The sequence below is a fragment of the Tiliqua scincoides genome, chromosome 9 (assembly GCF_035046505.1).
Source record: "Tiliqua scincoides isolate rTilSci1 chromosome 9, rTilSci1.hap2, whole genome shotgun sequence".
In the NCBI taxonomy this organism is placed as follows: Eukaryota; Metazoa; Chordata; class Lepidosauria; order Squamata; family Scincidae; genus Tiliqua; species Tiliqua scincoides.
Window position 1 is genome coordinate 45,014,441 of NC_089829.1, and position 18,583 is coordinate 45,033,023.

The 18,583-nt window shown below is 44.7% G+C and overlaps 1 protein-coding gene and 1 pseudogene across 1 annotated transcript in view; one reads left to right on the forward strand and one right to left on the reverse strand.

Annotated features, from left to right (window-relative positions):
• Positions 1-18,583, reverse strand: part of PSKH1 (protein serine kinase H1) — a 44,817-nt gene that overhangs the window by 6,956 nt on the left and 19,278 nt on the right. The gene's annotated exons all lie outside the window — the stretch shown is intronic.
• On the forward strand, positions 8,647-8,765 carry LOC136660846 (5S ribosomal RNA; annotated as a pseudogene).

The window sequence follows — 18,583 nt, forward strand, 5'->3', positions numbered from 1 at the left end:
GCTCTTGTTGAGTACAACCCAGTTGCTTCATCCACCAGAAGCAAGAAGCGTGGTGGTGGGCAGTGGTGGAGGGGGGAAGGAGGAGTGGGGAGACCTCACGTAATTATAGTGCCACTGGGCTCAGAGGGCTGGTCAAAATGTGCTGGTGGCTTGGATGTGGGGGCACAGGCTGTAGTTTGTGGACCCCTGAATAAGGAATGTCACCATGTTTGGATAAGGCTGCTGCTGATTCCATATACCCAATCAAGACAACAGCAAGCTTTGGAACGCTCCTTGCTCCCTAATACCATCCAAAGGAATTGCAGTAGGATCATTTTCAGGGCATTTCAAGCTGCTTACAACATCACTTAAACACCCAGAGAGGCCGGATCCAAACATACTTGAATGAGGTTTTAGGAATTGGTTAAGTCAGAATGCCAGATGCAGGGGAGAGCACCAGGATGAGGTCTCTTGTTATCTGGTGTGCTCCCTGGGGCATTTGGTGGGCCACTGTGAGATACAGGAAGCTGGACTAGATGGGCCTATGGCCTGATCCAGTGGGGCTGTTCTTATGTTCTTATGTTCTTATATGTAGGTTTAAAATTTTCATCACACAGAGGCCTAGTTCAGATATCATGGCCCAACCACAGTATGGACATGAAGGCTTCTGCCTCAGACACTGTCTCTTTCCTTTGTGTGCACCAATTCCCTTCCTGCTTCACGGCAACTACAGTTTGTCTGTGTCTGAACTGGACAGCCTGTGGTGGGGCAAACCACAGTTTGCCTCCAAACAAGAACTGGAAACCACAGATTGGAAGATATGGGTTACAGTAGTAGTAGTAGTAGTAGTAGTAGTAGTAGTAGTAGTAGTAGAGTAAGAGGAATTTTATCAGTGGGTAAAAATTTTCTTTTGGGGCTCATCCTTTCTCCCTTCAAGTGTGACTTTGGCTCCCGAGTCCTGTTTTTGGGCTCCTAAGCCCCTGCACAATATACCTCTGTACCAACCTCTCAAAGGCCCTGCACTGTAGCCATAGTCTGCCCAATTCACAATAGTAAACTGTAGCTACTAAAAAGTGTGAGGTATGCAAGTCGAAGGGGAACAAGCAAGATAGCTCAGGGGTGTCAAACTCATTTCATACAGAGGGCTAAAGTCAGCATTCATGATGCCTGCTGAGGACCAGAAGTGGCATAATTAAGCAGAAAGTGACATCATTAAGCAGATGATGGCCAGAAGTAAACATTTGGTTCTCACATAGAAACTCACGTTTTCTCAATGACAGAAGAGAAAACGTGCAAATCTTGTTCATATTTTTAAAATATGAGAGAGCCCAATTAAAACGGGGGCCAGGCAAATTGCTCCTGGGGGCCGCATTCGGCCCATCGGCCTTATCTTTGACACTCCTTCACACAGGTCAAATTTAAAACATTCTTGCATTAAGAGAAGTCTCTTGACTTTGCACATGGAAAATAATTAGAAATAGGAACAAAAAGGCAGGAGTCCTTGGACATCGAAGGTGAAATCTATGCTGGCATTTACGGAAATGTATTTATGTTGGACATAAACACTCCATGGTACAGTTATTTCTTCAGCTCCAACAACACTAAAGCAACAGGAACTGCAGCCTCTGGAATTTCACCAGTGGTTGCAGAAATGCTCTCTCTCTGCCAAAGAGCTGGTCTGCGATAGCAATGAAACGAATCCATGACTCACACCGTTGGGTCTTTCTCCACAAGCAAGCTAACAATGGTGTGGTTTCCAGCACCACACACAGCATTTCACTCAGTCATCTGCGCAGAGGCCAAGTTTTTTGTTTTTTTAACAAAATCCACCATCCCATTTTATGAGGCCTTAGTACAGCCCCCTAAGCTATGCAGATCTATATATTTTTTTCAGGTAGGTTATGCTATATAACTGAAGGCCATTCCAGCAGAATCCAGAGGTAAAAAGGTTTGCTCGGATTCAAATTGCTAAAGGTGACCATGGGGTTGCTTCACTCGTAACTGTTCTCCCATAGAACAAAATTCCCTGCACATAGAAAGACAGCCTAGCAGGAAGAAGACTGGCCTAAACTCCTCTCAAACATGGAACCACTTCTGCACCACAACACACACTCACACTCAAACCTAAAGACTACAGTGGTACAGTCCAGGAAAAGTTTTTCCCCCATTCTGATAGAATGTATGAACTAGCCTTAAGAGAAAAGGAGTTATGCTCACATTATTTGGAGACTGGTTAAGGGCGCTATCCAGAGCTGGACAGGTCCCCTGCACCAGCTCTTGAGTGTTGCAAAAGTGACATACAATATGTTTGCACCGACAGATGTTGGCTGGGCTGGCGGAGAAGCTTGTCCCAGCTTGGAAGAGCCAGATCCAAGCCCTGCACCAGCCCAAAGGGGTGAGTTTGTGCCCAGTGGCACAGGGACCGGGAGAGAGTAGTGGGAGGGCATTCCAGGGGTGAGGAGAAGTATTTCTGGGTGGGGCGGAATGGGAGGCAGATCAGGCCCGGGAGGGGGGTGGGATCAGCTGAGGCAGCACAGGTCACATTCTAGCCCTCACTTCTGGCCCAGGCAGCCTTACATGGGCTGCTAGGATTTGCAGCAGCAAAATCACTGGCGCAGATCTAAGTAGCCTCCATGGGGTGGCTGGGGCTTGATATGGGATAAGAGAAAAAATCTCCCCTTACCCCGAGGTGACCTCCAGCCTGCACTTAACCTGCGCTGGATACAGTAGACCACAGGCAGGTGCCCTGCCTGTTCCAGTGCAGGTTAGGACTACACTGCTGCCCGTAACTAACTCTGGGCTGCCCCTAACTGTGTTGGGCTGCCCCTAACTAACTCTGCACACCCCGTAGAGATAGGAGACCCACCACACTAAAGGCTTATTAAAAGAAAATAAACTAAGGAGAGTTTTAAAATCAGATCAGCAATACTCTTCGAGGGGAGAGGGAAAGCACCAAAAACACTACTGGTGCTCACAAGCCCTTCCACAGATGTAAAACCCTTGCTGAATTGAACCTACTATGCTTCTGGTTCACTATTTATTCCTCCAGAAAATACTTTTGCGTATCATAGCAATACACAATGTTCAGGACACGCTGTGAACCCAGTGATGTGTTATTTCCACAGCTCCACAAACTGGAGGGCAATTTCCTACTCAACGCTGCTAATGGTCATATAAACCAATCAGGGTGGTACGGTGGTGGAGATCAATTTACTAGCATCTGTACCAAGTCAATTTCAAAAAATGTGTTTTTCAGAGAGGAAAAAAAGAATAATTATGCCAGCTCACATTATATGAAACTCCCAAAAATAAACTCTGACCAAACATTTTAAGCAACTCTGGAATAAAGAACGAGGATCTCAAAGAGACAAGTGGGAATAAATTACCACCTTCAGCCTCGACAGACGAGTCAGCGGTACCAGCCCGGTTAAGTGGAGCTAAACAGAAACAAACTCCCAAACAAGAGGGAATTGGATTTCTTATCCTTCCAATTACTCCAGCGCCATCAGAAATGGGGTGTACAGAGCACTAGTAATTAGAAATCTCTTCTAGTCAGCAAACACAAATCGGTTTATTGATCTGTTTATGCTACTGGAGGCTTCACCTGCTGTACTGTATGTATCTTGGACTTGATTTAATTAAGCTACCCGCTTTGGAAAAGAAGAAACAAAGAATACATCCTGCTGAGGTTACAGCTGAAATGAAGTTTAGCAGTTTCTTCACCTAGTTACTTGCAAAGTTGAGCCACAGTACCAATCAGTTGGATCAGCCCCTGCAACAAGCAAACCTTAAATCTTTTGTGTTGAAGTGGGGAGGGGGGGCAAGTGAAAGAAGCAGCTCCAGTAGAACAAAAGGAAAGGTGGGCAAAAGAGGAATTTTCATGACAGAATCACAACCTGCCTGTAGGTATTAAATAGCTGGCTTAAAAAAAAAAAATCACATTTCAGCCCCCAGTTCACTAAATCCAGGCAGTCTGATTTGCATAATTTACAAATCATCTGCTAATCATGAACACTGAGAGCTGGACTGGAGGGGTTAAGCATCACCATTACAAGTTGACCTCCTCACAATGCTGCTTTGCAAGCAAGGCAGTGGTTTTCTTCCCCACTGTTGCATGCAACACATATACATATTCATTAGAACATCTCTGTCATATTACTGCCTCAAGGCAGCTTACAGCAATGTGTTCCTTAGAGGAGAGGCGGTATAAAAATGTCACAGATAAATAAAAAGGCCACATTAGAAGTAAAAGGAGGAATCTGACAGCCCAGTCCTAAGCCTGTCTGGTCAGAAGTAAGCCCCTTTCAGTTCAATGGGACCTGCTCCCAGGCATGTTCATTCTGATTTACCCAACTACTGTTTACTAAGGAACCATCACCATACAGTACTTTCAAATTGCAAGGGGTTTTATGATATTTATTAGGTTCTTATGGTAGGGCAATGAAGTAGTTCAGTACTAACGACTTGTAAAAAAAATTCATGGTTTTGCCATTCATTGTCTCTTTCCACACTTTTTGGGATTAGGGTTGACACAGAAGACCAAAAGGTAAGCTTGTGCAGATGGATAAGCATGTCTTCAGCTGCTTAGCTTACTTAACCTCAAGTCTGCATGTTTTATTTTATGCTCCAAATCTGACAAGAAAATATGAATACAAGGCAACGCATATAAACACAGGCAGGAAGTGATGTTGCCTCTGCAGGAGGTAGTCATCTTTCAAGGTCCTGCATTCCAAGAAGCACAGAAGGTGCAAAGGCAAAGAAGAAGCACACCAGGCACAATCGCGCTGTCCTAGCCAAGCAAATGACGGCTGTAGCTCATTTCATCAAGGACATCATCATGCAAGGAGGAACCGCACAGACAGAAAGAAAGAATGTAGGTTAGGAGCTCCTAAAGGTTGTTACTCATACAAAACTGAAATTAGATCTCTGGCTGCTGTTAAGTTGGGATCCCTTCATCAGCCGGGACAACACCACAGCAGGTGAAGTGTTGAGCTGATAAAGTGCTCATTCCTGTGACTGGCTTGCAATCTTGATGAACCAACTGGCATCACTTACACGCCTGTCAAGTAGAGCAAAAAGGGCTGCCAGGTCTGAACTGGCTAGAAAAACCTTGGTACTATTGTAAGTTATGCTCCATGGCACCAGTAAGTTATTTTCTCAGCATGAACTTTCCCTGGAAAAGATATACGGCTCCAACCTTGTTATACACGGATTTTTTTATACACGGATTTGACTCAACACGAATGGCCACTGCAAATGAGAAGGAATGTGCTGATCCCTGGAGAAGGGGAAAAATGCACCCCTTTAAAATCACAGTTTTAAAAACAGCTTTTCTTCCTGTTGTAGATAGACAGTCATGCAAGCGATCAGTCCATTCTTCTGCTGAGTCAGGCAAAGGCAGGGGGTCCTTTGCACTTCTAATTGCTGACTGCTTTTCTACAACAGTAAGAAAGACTGTTTTTAAACCACAATTGTAAAGAGACACACTTTTTAAATTTTTTAAATTGCTTTTATTTAACACATTTGATGGTATCAGCAGGGAGTCCCAAAATCAAACCCCTGTGGATGCCGAGACATGACCTTATTAGGAACAATGAAGGGGCAAGAAACCTGGAAGTGGGCCTTTAAATCTATTTTTCCCGTTTTTTTAATCCATGGATTTTTTTTTATCCACTAAGGGTTTTGGAATGGAACCCTGGTGTATAACGAGAGACAATCTGTATTGTGTTGTATCTAGTAGGGAACACCATCCACTCCATAAGAACATGTGAACCCACCTTATAAGTGAGTCATACCATTGGCCCAATTAGTCCAGCACTGGCTGGAAGCAGTTCTCCAGACTCTCAGGCAAAAAGCTTTCCCAGCCTTGATATCTTTTATCTGGCAATGTTAGGGATGGAAACTGGGACCTTAAAAGTACAAAGTACGCTCTGAACTTTCTTTTTTGGAAGCTCTAGAGCAGGGTACCAAACCTGTTTCGAACAGAGGGCTGAAATCAGGATTCATGCTGCCTGTTGAGGGCCAGAAGTGACATCATTAAGCAGGAAGTGACGTCATTAGGCAGATGATGGCCAGAAATAAGCATTTTGTTCTCACATAGACTCATTAGCTGCAAATGACAAGAGAAAGTGTGCAAATCATATTTTCAAGATATGAGAGAGCCCAATTCTAATGGGGGCCAGGTAAATTACTTCCGGAGGCCACATTTGGCCCACGGGCCTTACGTTTGACACTCCTGCTCTAGAGAGCTTTTCCACGGGATCCCAGTCCTTCTGGCACCTGACATGAAACCAAGTCCCAAAGATGTGCAGGTGACAGCCTATGGAGTAAAAAGCTTGCAAGGAAAGACACTTTTGCTATTGCACACACCGCATTTTCTTGGGAGGCAGTTTGATCCGGCATGCTGCTGCACCAAAAATCCTGCTGTGAACTAAACACTAGGGTTGCTTTACTGGAAAGTAGATTATAAACTTACATGAAGAGACAAATGAGTTAATGTCTGTGGTAGCAAAAGGGAGCTTTTTGGGCAGCAAGAAGAAATATGCTCCTAATCCTGCAATAAGCTCCCAAGGAGCTGGTCTTGCCACCAGAACTTTCTAATCTTGCTTTTAATCTTACATTAAAGAAGATCAAATAAAATCTCACCCACTCATCTAGCTTAAAATCCTGATTCTTGGTTCCTAAGGAGCTTTCAGCACCAAGCAAACTGTGACTTTCCCCCTCTTCTTCACAGAGGCCAATTCACACAATCACTGGGCAGCTTTTGGTTTAAAGAGATCTACTGAACTCTGCTCATAGCAAATCAGATGTCCTAACCAGCCATCTCAAGCAGAGATCATGGTTTGGCATGCAGTCGCAAATCTTTCCAAAGCGGAAAGAATCATGTTGTGCCAAATGGCAGTTCATGGTTTGCTCCAGTCCAGAGGTCTAAAAGCAACCCTCAAATCAAGAAACACAGTCTGCACTTCCTCAGGGACCTCAGTGTCATAGGGAGGGCAGGCATCTGGGCTGGGTCCAGGGCAGAGAGATCCAAAGAAGGAAGAGTTGGGTTATCTATGGGATGTGCCTTAAAGGTCCAAACAAAGTATCTCAAGGAGGAAGCAGCAAAAGGGGGGGGAGTCCTTGCTCCATTAGAGCCCAGAAATTACTACTTTGAGAAATTCTTTGTTTCTCTCTGCTTGTCCAAGTCTGTTGAATGCCTGTGAAAGATGAGTGACTGCAATGAGAAAGGGCTGAAAGCAGCACTCCAGGGGCAGCTGTTAAAAACCTCTGGCTCCTACAGTCATCTGCAGGCTTTTCCGTGGGCTCCTCTGTAAACCAGCATAATCTTGGGGCAGGAGAGGCTTGCACACTGGCTTCCACTTCTCTGCCTCATGGTCTCAGAGTTGACCCACTTGCCCCCGGCCTAACCTGCTCTTGTCCTCAGCAGCATGGATATTTTCACAGCAATAGAGAGAAGTCACCACTTTGCTTTGCATTTTGGGAATGTGCCTGTGCTCCTGGGGGTCAGACACAACCAGCAAGCCTCAAAAGTGTTACTGTCAGGCCAGAGATGCACACCTAGAGGGCAGTGCAACAAGGAAGAAGGCAGAAAGCAAGGGCACTTTCCTAGACTGCCCGGCAGCACAGCACTTTGTCTGCCTTGAGCTCTGTGTTGTTCTGCGGGGGGGGGGGGGGTCACAACAATATAGGAGATTTTCCCGATGGGCTTTGCTGTGCTGCAACCAGGGGATCAGCTTTGTATCCCAATCACATCACACATAATTGAACAAGTCCTTACCAAAGAAAGGACTTTCAGTGTTTTTGCTTACAGACTCAAATGTTAGTGATAAGGGGGGCCTACCGGCATCTCGCTGGGGAATCTGGTCACCTAAGGGCTCCCAAGTCAGGACATAGGGCTGTGAAGGACACAGGCTCAGAGTAATAAAACTCGCTACAAATATTCAGCAACAGGCCCTTGACAATAATGGGGAGGGAGAAAGGAAGGATAAGAGGGATGGCACAAACCCTTTAATAATACACGGCACTTGAAGGATATGCAGCCATCTGGCGCCATCACCTTCTATAACCCCATTATTTCCAAATGAGTACAGCCAACATATTCTCCCCTTGTACAAGCACCTTGGCAGAAAGGAGTCTTGGGATAATGCACAACAGCACACATACCGTGTAGAGGGCAGTTGACAAGGGCAACTTACAATATACTCATCCCTACTTCGATTTGTGAGATCGCCTACTGAGCACAAGTAAATGCAGCTCTGCTGAAAGCCAGACTGGGGAAGCACAGGCTTAAATATATCAACCCCACTCAAACAGACAACAGTCTTTCTCTGCACAACAAAGAAAGAAATTAATGAATCCTGGGAAACAGATTGCCAGCGAGCTGGTGATAGTCAGCAAAAGACTGAACCAGCCAAGCAGCCAGCAATCTAGCAGAACTTTGCTCAGAAAAATGTTGAAGTGGCAGCAATTACTTACCGCTTAATGGCCACCAGCTTGCAAGGAGTCTCTTACAAACCTACTTTGCACTGGCCACGTTTACTGCATTTGCGAACTGGACAGAATTACAGAGGCCATATGTCAACACCACCACGTAATGCCTCCTGGGGAGAGGGACACCAAGTTGCTAAGCCAGAGTCCCAGAAAGGCAGTCTTAAAGATAAATTTCACTTCATCCTTGTTACCCTGCACATGCCCGATCTCGTCTGATCTTGAAAGCTAAGCAGGATCAGGCCTGGTTAGTACTTGGATGGGAGACCACCTGGGAATACCGGGTGCTGTAGGCTTATACCATAAGGCTCACTCCACACATCTGAGGCCAGGATGAAGGGGGTAAGGGAGGGGAAGTTTCTTTCTCTGGAACAGGGGTGGGCAAACCCTGGCCCCGGGGGGTTTGTGGCTCTCGGGGTCCCCCAATCTGGCCTGCAGGGAGCCCCCAGTCTGCAATGAGCCTCTGGCCAGTCGGAGACTGTTAAAGCCCATGCTGACCCATGACTGCTGGCTGGGATCCCAAGACGCAAGCTGCGAGTTAGAGCAAGACCCTTTATAGTCTGTGTTTTCTGCTTTTCCCTGGGCATTATTTTAACCCTCCACTGCCTATGAACAACTTCTGTCTCCATGTGTTTCTGGCTTGTTCTGTATGTTTTCACTGCGAAAGATGTGTGGCAAACAGTTCATAGTTCTATATGCTTGTATTCTCATTGTATTATAAATAAGCTCAGTAAAATTCATTCATTTATTTAAGTTCTGTCTCTAATATATTCATTTATGTAAAATTTATTCAAATCTGAAATGCAAATTAATTGTTTTTTCTCAGCCCCAGACACAGTGTTAGTGAGATGATGTGGTCCTCCTGCCAAAATGGTTGAACCCCCCCCCCCACCTCTGGAACATAGTCGTCAGGGAAATTCATGAGGTTAGCTCTGTTCCCATCTTCTGGGAACTACGAAAAATGTCTTCATTCAAATTGCATATGCAGAATAGGACCGCAGCATAGCTCCCTAACGTTTTTGCCTGCCAGTTCCAATCCCACTCACGCCCCTCATGTGTATTATTGACTGCACTATGGCCACTGTGCAGAAAACACAGGTCATGGTTCAGGATGTGGACTCACCTCCCTGCATTACAATCTCTGAGCATGAACTGGAGGTTGTCCATGACTTTGTGTACCTTGGCTCAACGATCTCCGACACTCTTTCTCTCAATACCGAGCTAAACAAACGCATCGGTAAAGCAGCTACCACGTTTTCCAGACTCACAAAGAGTCTAGTCCAACAAGAAGCTGACGGAACATATCAAGATCCAGGTCTACAGAGCTTGCATCCTGAGTACACTTCTGTACTGCAGCGAGTCATGGACTCTTCGCTCACAACAGGAAAGAAAACTGAACGCTTTCCACATGCGCTGCCTCCGACGCATTCTTGGCATGACCTGGCAGGACAAAGTTCCAAACAACACAGTCCTGGAACGTGCTGGAATCCCTAGCATGTATGCACTGCTGAAACAGAGATGCCTGCGTTGGCTCGGTCATGTCGTGAGAATGGATGATGGCTGGATCCCAAAGGATCTCCTCTATGGAGAACTTGTGCAAGGAAAGTGCCCTACAGGTAGACCACAGCTGCGATACAAGGACATCTGCAAGAGGGTTCTGAAGGCCTTAGGAGTGGACCTCAACAGGTGGGAAACCCTGGCCTCTGAGTGGCCCGCTTGGAGGCAGGCTGTGCAGCATGGCCTTTCCCAGTTTGAAGAGACACTTGGCCAACAGTCTGAGGCAAAGAGGCAAAGAAGGAAGGTCCATAGCCAGCGAGACAGACCAGGGACAGACCGCACTTGCTCCCAGTGTGGAAGGGATTGTCACTCCCGAATCGGCCTTTTCAGCCACACTAGACGCTGTTCCAGAACCACCTTTCAGAGCGCGATACCATAGTCTTTCGAGACTGAAGGTTGCCAACAATGGCTACTGTGAGCTTCCTCCCAGGGTAAGGAGTACACGAGGAGGTATGGCCAAATCAGACTAGGACCATGGTAGGGGAGTTAATGCCACCCTCCCACATGGTTCTGATCTGGATTGAGGCCCCTGCACATGTATGGAAGGCTCAAGGTATGCATTTCCATAACATGCAGTTTGATTATTAAGGCAGTTTTTCAGTTGGGCTGGAGGTACTTCATTTCCTGCACTACTATTATCTTTTGCTATGCTGTTCTAAATTATAGCAAATCATGGAGTTTGCTTTCTTGGAATTGCTACTGAAACATTTTTTCAGAGGGACAGCCACATTAGTCTGTTGCAAGACACACAAAGTGTCTTGGGGGAATTTAAAACAAGCGGATTTCTTATGGAGTAGCCCTTACTTGTCAAAAGCTTAATAAATCTGCTAGTTTCTCAGATGCCAGTATGCTCTGTTGTCTTTATTGACGAATGTTTTGCAAATCATCCTGAAGGCCCACCTGCAGGCCTCCAGAGCAGCTTAATAAATTTTTAAAAAGATTTTAATAAAGGAGCTAAGGCTGCATATACAGGCGATCCAGTCCACTATATTTACTGAAATCTGAGAAGCACAAAGATTGAGAGAAAAAGAAAAATCCATTGTCAGGGCTACGATAGTCGGTGCCTTAAACATTCCTTGTCTAATCCAGATTCCACATCAAGAAAAACTGAATGCTGTCAACCTGTGGCTATTATGCAAGTTGGGGGGATCATAATTTATTCTGCTTTCACTAGTAACATAGAGGGTACATAGGCTACATAGGCCTTGGAAAGTCCTGTACAGCCTACTCCCACCTTCCTCATTTACTTTGCAGAGTTGAGGACGAGAAACATTTTTTTCATAAAATGAAATGTCAGGGTCCTAAATTCTGCAACAAATTCAAAATTTGCATGGTCATGAACAGACATACAGACCTTCCTATGACTCTACAGCAGACTCTCTCCTGCTCCCATGGAATGACTACACTGGACAAACAGTTTACTGGAACTGGCCCCCAAATTCCTGAAGTAAGTTGAGATAACTAGGCAGCAGTGTGAGAAGCAGAGAGGTCCAGCCCAGTCACTGGATTAACTGACCTTGTGTTCCTGAAATGGTTGCTCACTAGCATCAGTACTGTCCATGATGAAAGCATTAACATAGGAGGGGCAAAGTGAGGAAGACACAGGCCAGGAAGGAGGGAAGAAGAGTAACAATTCAGGAATGTACTAAACAAATGACAGAGAATGGCTACAAGGAGTGCAATAAATTCCCAGATTGGCCACTGCAACACATTTTAACCTGGAGCAATCAGCATAAGAAAAACAGGGTAGGCTACTTTAACTAAAAAATAAAAATAGAATATTCTGGGGCTAATACCTGAGGTCAGGCAAGAATGCAATACAGGTGTGCCCCACTTAATGACAGGGATACATTCCCCAATCCCCGTTGTTATGCGATTAGGTTGTTAAGCAAACATTCAGCCCAATTTAGTGCCTTTGTTGTGTAAACAGACACACCCTGCCAGAAACTAGCTGGATGCACAGGCCACTTGAGACTGATCGCCTCTTCTTTGCATTAAGAGCCTCTTTGTTGTGTAAACAGACACTCTGCTACAGGCTACGGTTAGACCTGACTACCTCATTAACAGCCTCTTTGTTGTGCTTTGATCACTGTCATATACGTGGTCCGTCATTAAGCAGAAGGTTGTTAAGTGGTAAGTGCCTGAACTTTCCTTTTTGGCCATTTGTGGACAGTCCTTAAAACCACTGTGTAAACAACCAGTTACCCTAAGTTTAATGCCACTAGAAAATGACATATATTGCCCGGGACCTTCAGAAAGAACCAACGCATTGCAATGGTTGTTCTGTCATTTCTTTGAGTTCCGGCAACCCAGGCCTTGTCCAGGTCACTTCCTGAGTGGGTTCATCCCTAGCCCTAATTGCTAGGGCTAACTGCTGTCTGCACTCAACTGTCTGCACATGATTATTGACTATGCCAAGAACAATCACTAGGATAATCTGGTGATTCAGCATGGCATGCAAGGATGGATCATGAAGTCTTCAAGATGCCTCCTTTGATTTTCCCAGGACAGGCAGGGCTGATAACCACACAAAGGAAATGTGCAGTCTCCCAGAAGAGGAAAGAAGCAACCTATCCTTCTCAATGTTTGTACAAGCAGTAAGTACAAGCAGCAGCTGAGCTCCAACAATTCTGGGTAACACACTAGGAGAGTCAGGTCAAATACAGTCTCCCAGCAAGGTGACAAACAGAAGCAGGACAAATCTCTTGAACTCTATTCATCCTACAGTCCACCCATTACTGGAACCCCTTTGGTTTCAAACAATGCAGCCATGGGCTGGCTACCCATTCAATCTCTGAAATCAATATCCAAATAGGCTCTCCTGGGCAAGGAAACCTCAGTGTGGGAACTCTGCAGGCTACAGACCACTGGGCATGAGTCCACACTCCCAAGCCAGAGAACTCAACAACAGCAGAGACTACTAACAGCCAACAGCAGGGAGCTTCCTCTTCACAACAGACTGTCGGCAAGATTTGCAGTTTCACCAATCAACACTTGATCACTTGCTTGAGCCGATTCTCAGGTTTCAGCAGACCCTGCAAGACTTCCAGAAAAGAATCTAAGCTCAAACAAAGAAATAATTGGAAAACGTGTTTGGGAACTCTGCACTGGCATTCTCCCAGACCAGCAGGGAAGAGAAGGGATGGGGGGGGGGAAGAGTGAATCAGAACTACCTATTCCTATCCTCAAAACAAAGACTGAATCACAGACAAGAAGGGGGTAACAAAAGTAAGGCAGACAAACAAATGAGCTTGCCAGAAGGCTAGAGTCATACTTGGGCAAGGTCGACTCAAGTTCATTTTTAAACTGACTGATTAATTTTTCTGGTTTTTACAGTAACTATAAAGTGAGACAATAACAGCAACATGCAGTAACAGTAAGTATGGTCAACAGCTGGCATAAATGGGTACTGCAGCTAGAATAATTTAGATCAAACAGTGGAGGTTAAATAAGTTTCAAACAATTAAAGAGTAAGAAATGACGTTATCCGATTTGCTTCTAATGTAGCAAATTCTGGAAGACCAAAGTAGGAAGACCAAAGACTAACAGGTTTGTCAAACTGACCATAGTTTATTACCCTTTGGAACAACAGAAGAGAAAATTCTGATAGTATTCCTGTGTTTGCACTTTATTTTAGATTACTGCATCAGACTTCAAATATTGCCATATATTTTTAATTTTTAATTATTTAAAACAGAAATCATAGAATACAATGAAGTGTGTAGTTCATGTCCTCTTCTAGAATATTTTGCTTTTTAAACCTTCACAGTATTTCTTTTTCTGCACCTCTAATTCTCCAGCAGTATTACTCGAGCCATTAACAGGATTTTGCAAGGTCTTCTGAGGCAGAAACAAACATGTAATTCTGCTCATTATAGGCCAGCCTTGCTTCTCTCCTGCATCTATCATACATTCAGCATATACTTCTAAAATACTTGCATTTTATACCCAATGATCTCTCTCCTGCACCTCAGCATCTCTCATTACATTGGAGTCCAAAGAGGTGCAAGACACTTTTTAATGTTTTGTGGGCTGCAAAGTTACATAGGTTGATGATACTATCAAACTACAATCAAAAAAAAGGATGCAACAACCAAGAAGATCTCTGGACCCTGCTGTGGGAAGACCCTTCTCTTTTCCTCCTAGGAGACCATCCCTTCTCACCTGAAAAAGACTGAAATACCATTTTGCTGACACAGATTCAAGCAGGCCCACTGCAGTGGCTGGGGCATTACTCGGGGTAAGGGAACATAAGTCCCATTACTCCAAGTTGCACTCCCGCCACTTGTTCCAGCGCAGGGTAGGATTGGGCTGCCCGTTTGTTTCCAGCACTGACTGAACACTTTTTCTGTTTGCTTTCATTTCCACAGGCTTTTCCTCCTCTTAGTTTCAGTTGCTGGATGGTTTTATTCTCTGCTCTGTTGATTTTCTGGCTCTGTGAGTGTGTGAGAGCACGCATGTAGGAGTACGTATGTGTTTTAAACTGAATTTAGCTGGTTCTTTTGGTCTGTTTGCTGTGATTTTTATATCATGTTTAGCTTTTCCTCATTGGAAAGCTTTTCCTCATTGTACACTTTCCTTTCAAACTGGAAATTGAAGGGAATAATTGTTTGAAGAAATAAACAAGACCTACTTTAAAACAAACTTAACAGTAGTGAGCAACAAACTCTTGGGTTTTCTAAACCCCTTCATCAGGGTAACTCTTCAACAAAACAACAAGAGATGGGAGGAGAACTTAGGATGTTGCCATATACCAAGTCAAACCATTAGTTCACATAGGTCAGTATTGTCAGCAGCTCTCCCAAAATTTCAGGAGGATTTTTCTCTCCTCTAGCTGAAGATGCTAGCCAGGGACTTTGTACATGCAAATCATGTGCTATACCTCTGAGCTACAACTCCTGGACATGATGAGTAGGCATGATGCAAAGACTTTCTGTTGTGCAAAATGTTACAATAGTTTGGAATGGTTATCCACAATTTGTGCCTACTTTTAATGTCCCTAAACAAGCTCTTTGTTTCCTTTTAATGTGTACTGATTTTGTCAGGGTTCATTCAAGAAACCTTCACTTCAACACAGACATGCATTTTCACCTTGGTTGTCAAAGCTACTTCACTTGGCTTAGGAAATAGCCACCCCATTTCTTTCCTGGAGACCCAAAGTAATTTAAAATATATAATGCACCATAATGGAAAAACAAGGCATATTAAATAAATAATGCAAATACTCGATGGTCATTCTTAGGCACTACCCGAGAAATCTGGAAAGCTTTGCATTAAGCATGGAAGGGGGTGAACAGGTTTTTTTGGCAATTATTATTGTTATTCATATTTATACGCCACTTTCCAATAAAAAGTTCACAAAACAGACAAAATCAAATTATTGGGACGCTATCTTTCTTTCAGGTATGTTACCAACTGGATCTAGTAGGCAGTAGGGATGGCAAGAAAACTCAGTTTAGGTGGTGGTGTGAATTCACTTAAAGACGTTCTTATCTTGCCTTTCCAAATCCAACAAGAAACTCAAAGTGACGTACAAAACAATAAATCGATACAAAATCAATAATGCGTTAAGAAAACAATCAAATAAAAATAAAAATATAAAATTAAAGAGCTATCCCTCCAGCTCCCCCCACCCCCCCAGAGAAGCGTCATGACTGATTGCGTGGAGGTTATTCTTGTCTGCCACGGGCAACCAAGCACACAGCTGTTTCCAAGTGTGGTCTTGTGCAAGCAACATGTTGGCTCAGCTCGACAAGCCTCCAGTTCTGTAACAGTTCCTGCTGCCACACAAGGGTTGGTCACAAAGTTCGGCTCATCAGAGCAGCACAAACACTCAAGCACATCTGCACTGGCCTAATCTGAACAGTTGCATTAAGGGAGGAAAGACAAATGAGAGGCAGAGGAAGAATGGTTTCAAAGCCCTACTATGGAGTGTGCATTTGTCAGGCTGACCTCACTGGTCCACCTCAGGCACAGAGGCAGCCTATTTCAGGATCCACTCAATGTTCTCCTTTAAAAGAAGTTTTTTAAAAAGGAAAGAAAGGCAGACCAGAACACTATGCCTCTTCAACGGAGCCCATGCTGCCTCACCAACACTCGCTCAATGCGCTCTTCATCTGGGACGCAAGAGCGCATTCCTCTGTAAATGGATTTTTCTTCTTCCAGGAGATGGAAATAACTCTCAGGTGCACTTAAAACAGTTCCTCTTTTCCGTACAAGCTATCTAGCCTCTCTTTATTCCAGATTTTCATTCTGGCACACTCACTGAACTCCAGGCCTCCATGTGAAGTATCTGCAGCATGTAATGCCCTGCCAGACTAAGAGCATCACTATCTCTCAGCCTTACAAGGTTGTTGTGAGAATAAACTGGAGGGCGGAACGATGTACAGTGCCTTGCATCTGACCAAAAGAGCACAAAAGGAGATATGTGGGCAGATGCTATACACAGCTCTCTCTCAAAGGGTCCTTAAACTAGGATTGCTTTTAAGCACATCATATCCATTGTGTGATGTCAGAAGCAGCCAGGAAGAAGGAAGTGTCCAGTTGTCCCCCAAATGCTCTTTCTACAAGTCAGGAAGGGGAAAAAGAAATAATCCAGCTATCCCTTTTTCAAAAGTCAAATTGTCTTTCCAATGGCACCAATATGGGGTTGTGACTGGTGTGGGCCACACCAGGTGCAAGTCTTAGCGGGGGGTTGACACCACACCGCCCAAGCCTCCATTCTGCAGTTTTTGGCTTTCTCTGGGTCCAGCCACCACTTGTCAACAATTGTGTTTTTGCCACTTGCCAGCACAAATATGAAGTGACTGTGCTCGGACAGAGTCAAAGATTGCCAAATGGAGGCAGTTCAGAGGCAGTCCAGAGGCATTAAAAGTAATGCAAAAGGGAGGAAGGTTGAGGGTGGCGATGCAATTATAGCATTACATCACCCCCGAACTTCCAGAATGCCAATTTCCACAAGTTAAGCGCTACACTGGATTGATGCCAATGGGTCTTTCAAGTTCAGAGTGTAGAAAGAAGGAAGCGACTTTCCAAACCTGGTTTTTCGGAGATGCAGGTGGTTTTTCCTGGTGAGAGTAGATTGCAGATAGGTAAAGGGAGAAAAAGCAACATCCACAGGAACCCTGGGAGAGCAGCAGAAAGCAGTTTCCAGAGTGTGTAGAGCAGCAATTTTCAACCAGTGTGCCGTGGCATGCAGGTGTGCTGCAAATGGTCCCCAAGTGTGCCTCGGGGGAAGGTCGGTCAGTCAGACAGTAAGACCTTTATTGGCATAAAATTGGGAAAGGTCATTTATTAGTAGGGCCGTTGGGGGATGTGAGTTCCCCACCAACAGCATAGTGTGCCTTGTCAATTTTCAAAAAACTGAGCGTGTACCATGACCATTTTAGTGCTTTGTCAGTGCACCATGAGACAAAAAAAAGGTTGAAAATCACTGGTGTAGAGTTCCATACAGACCTGCCTACCAGACAGTTAAAATCTTCGGAGATGGTTTAGCTCTGGATGCCCCACCTAAGGAAAGAAGGTGGGTGGTCACCAGAGAAGGGGATTTTTCAGTAACAGTGTCTTATCCATGGAACACTCTCCTCTGATCTACTCACCTGGCAGCAAAACTGATAGTTTGTAGATATCAGATAAAAATAGTTTTGTTTTCCCACGCTCTTGGTGGTTTTTAGTGTGGCTGGTTATGACCACTTCTAAAAATACACAGTAAGAGCCAAAACAGTGCAGTGGTCAGAGTAGTGTTTTTCAATTGGTGGCACTAATACCATTAGTGGTCCTTCTCAGTATTGCAGATGGTACTTGATCACATGGCACTGCCCCACCTGGCCCACTCTGATGGAAGGGGAGATGGCTGGGGCAGTGGTACACCAAAGGGCAAGAGGTGACTGCACAGCTGCCTGGCCCTTCAAGACAGGCACAGTTTGGGAATGGAAGGTGCACAGCGAAGCCCCAGTTGCAGGCAAACTGTCAACTCCCATACACAGCTGCTGCCTCTTTGGGGGCAGTTGTGATACTAGGAAGAGTGGTAGGTGCAGAAAAAGAAACGTCTGGATGAGAGCAAGTAGGACCAGAAACAGGTTCAAATACCTCCTTAGCAATGAAGCTGACTGGGTGACTTTGGGCCAGTCACTTTCTTTCAGTCTAATCTACTTCACAGGGTTGATGTGAAGATAAAATGGGGAGGCAGGACCATGTACATTGCCCTGATTTCCTTGGAGAAGGAGCAGAACTGAAATGTAATAAATAAATAAAGACATCAATACAGCATTAATGTGATGTTCCGCAGCATCAATTAAGATAAGCTCATCTCTCTTCTGGTAAAGACAGAAAACACAAACCAGCAAGAGGCATGCCCAGTTCCCACTGAGATCAATCAAGTGCTTAGGCATTTGTTTTAATGGGACCTCAGAACATCCAAGCTTCCTGTAACGCAGTGGTTCGCACAAATTTAGCACTGGGATCCACTTTTAAGAATGAGAATCTGTCAGGACCCAACGGAAGTGATGTCATGACCGGAAGTGACATCGTCAAGCAGGAGCATTTTTAACAATCCCAG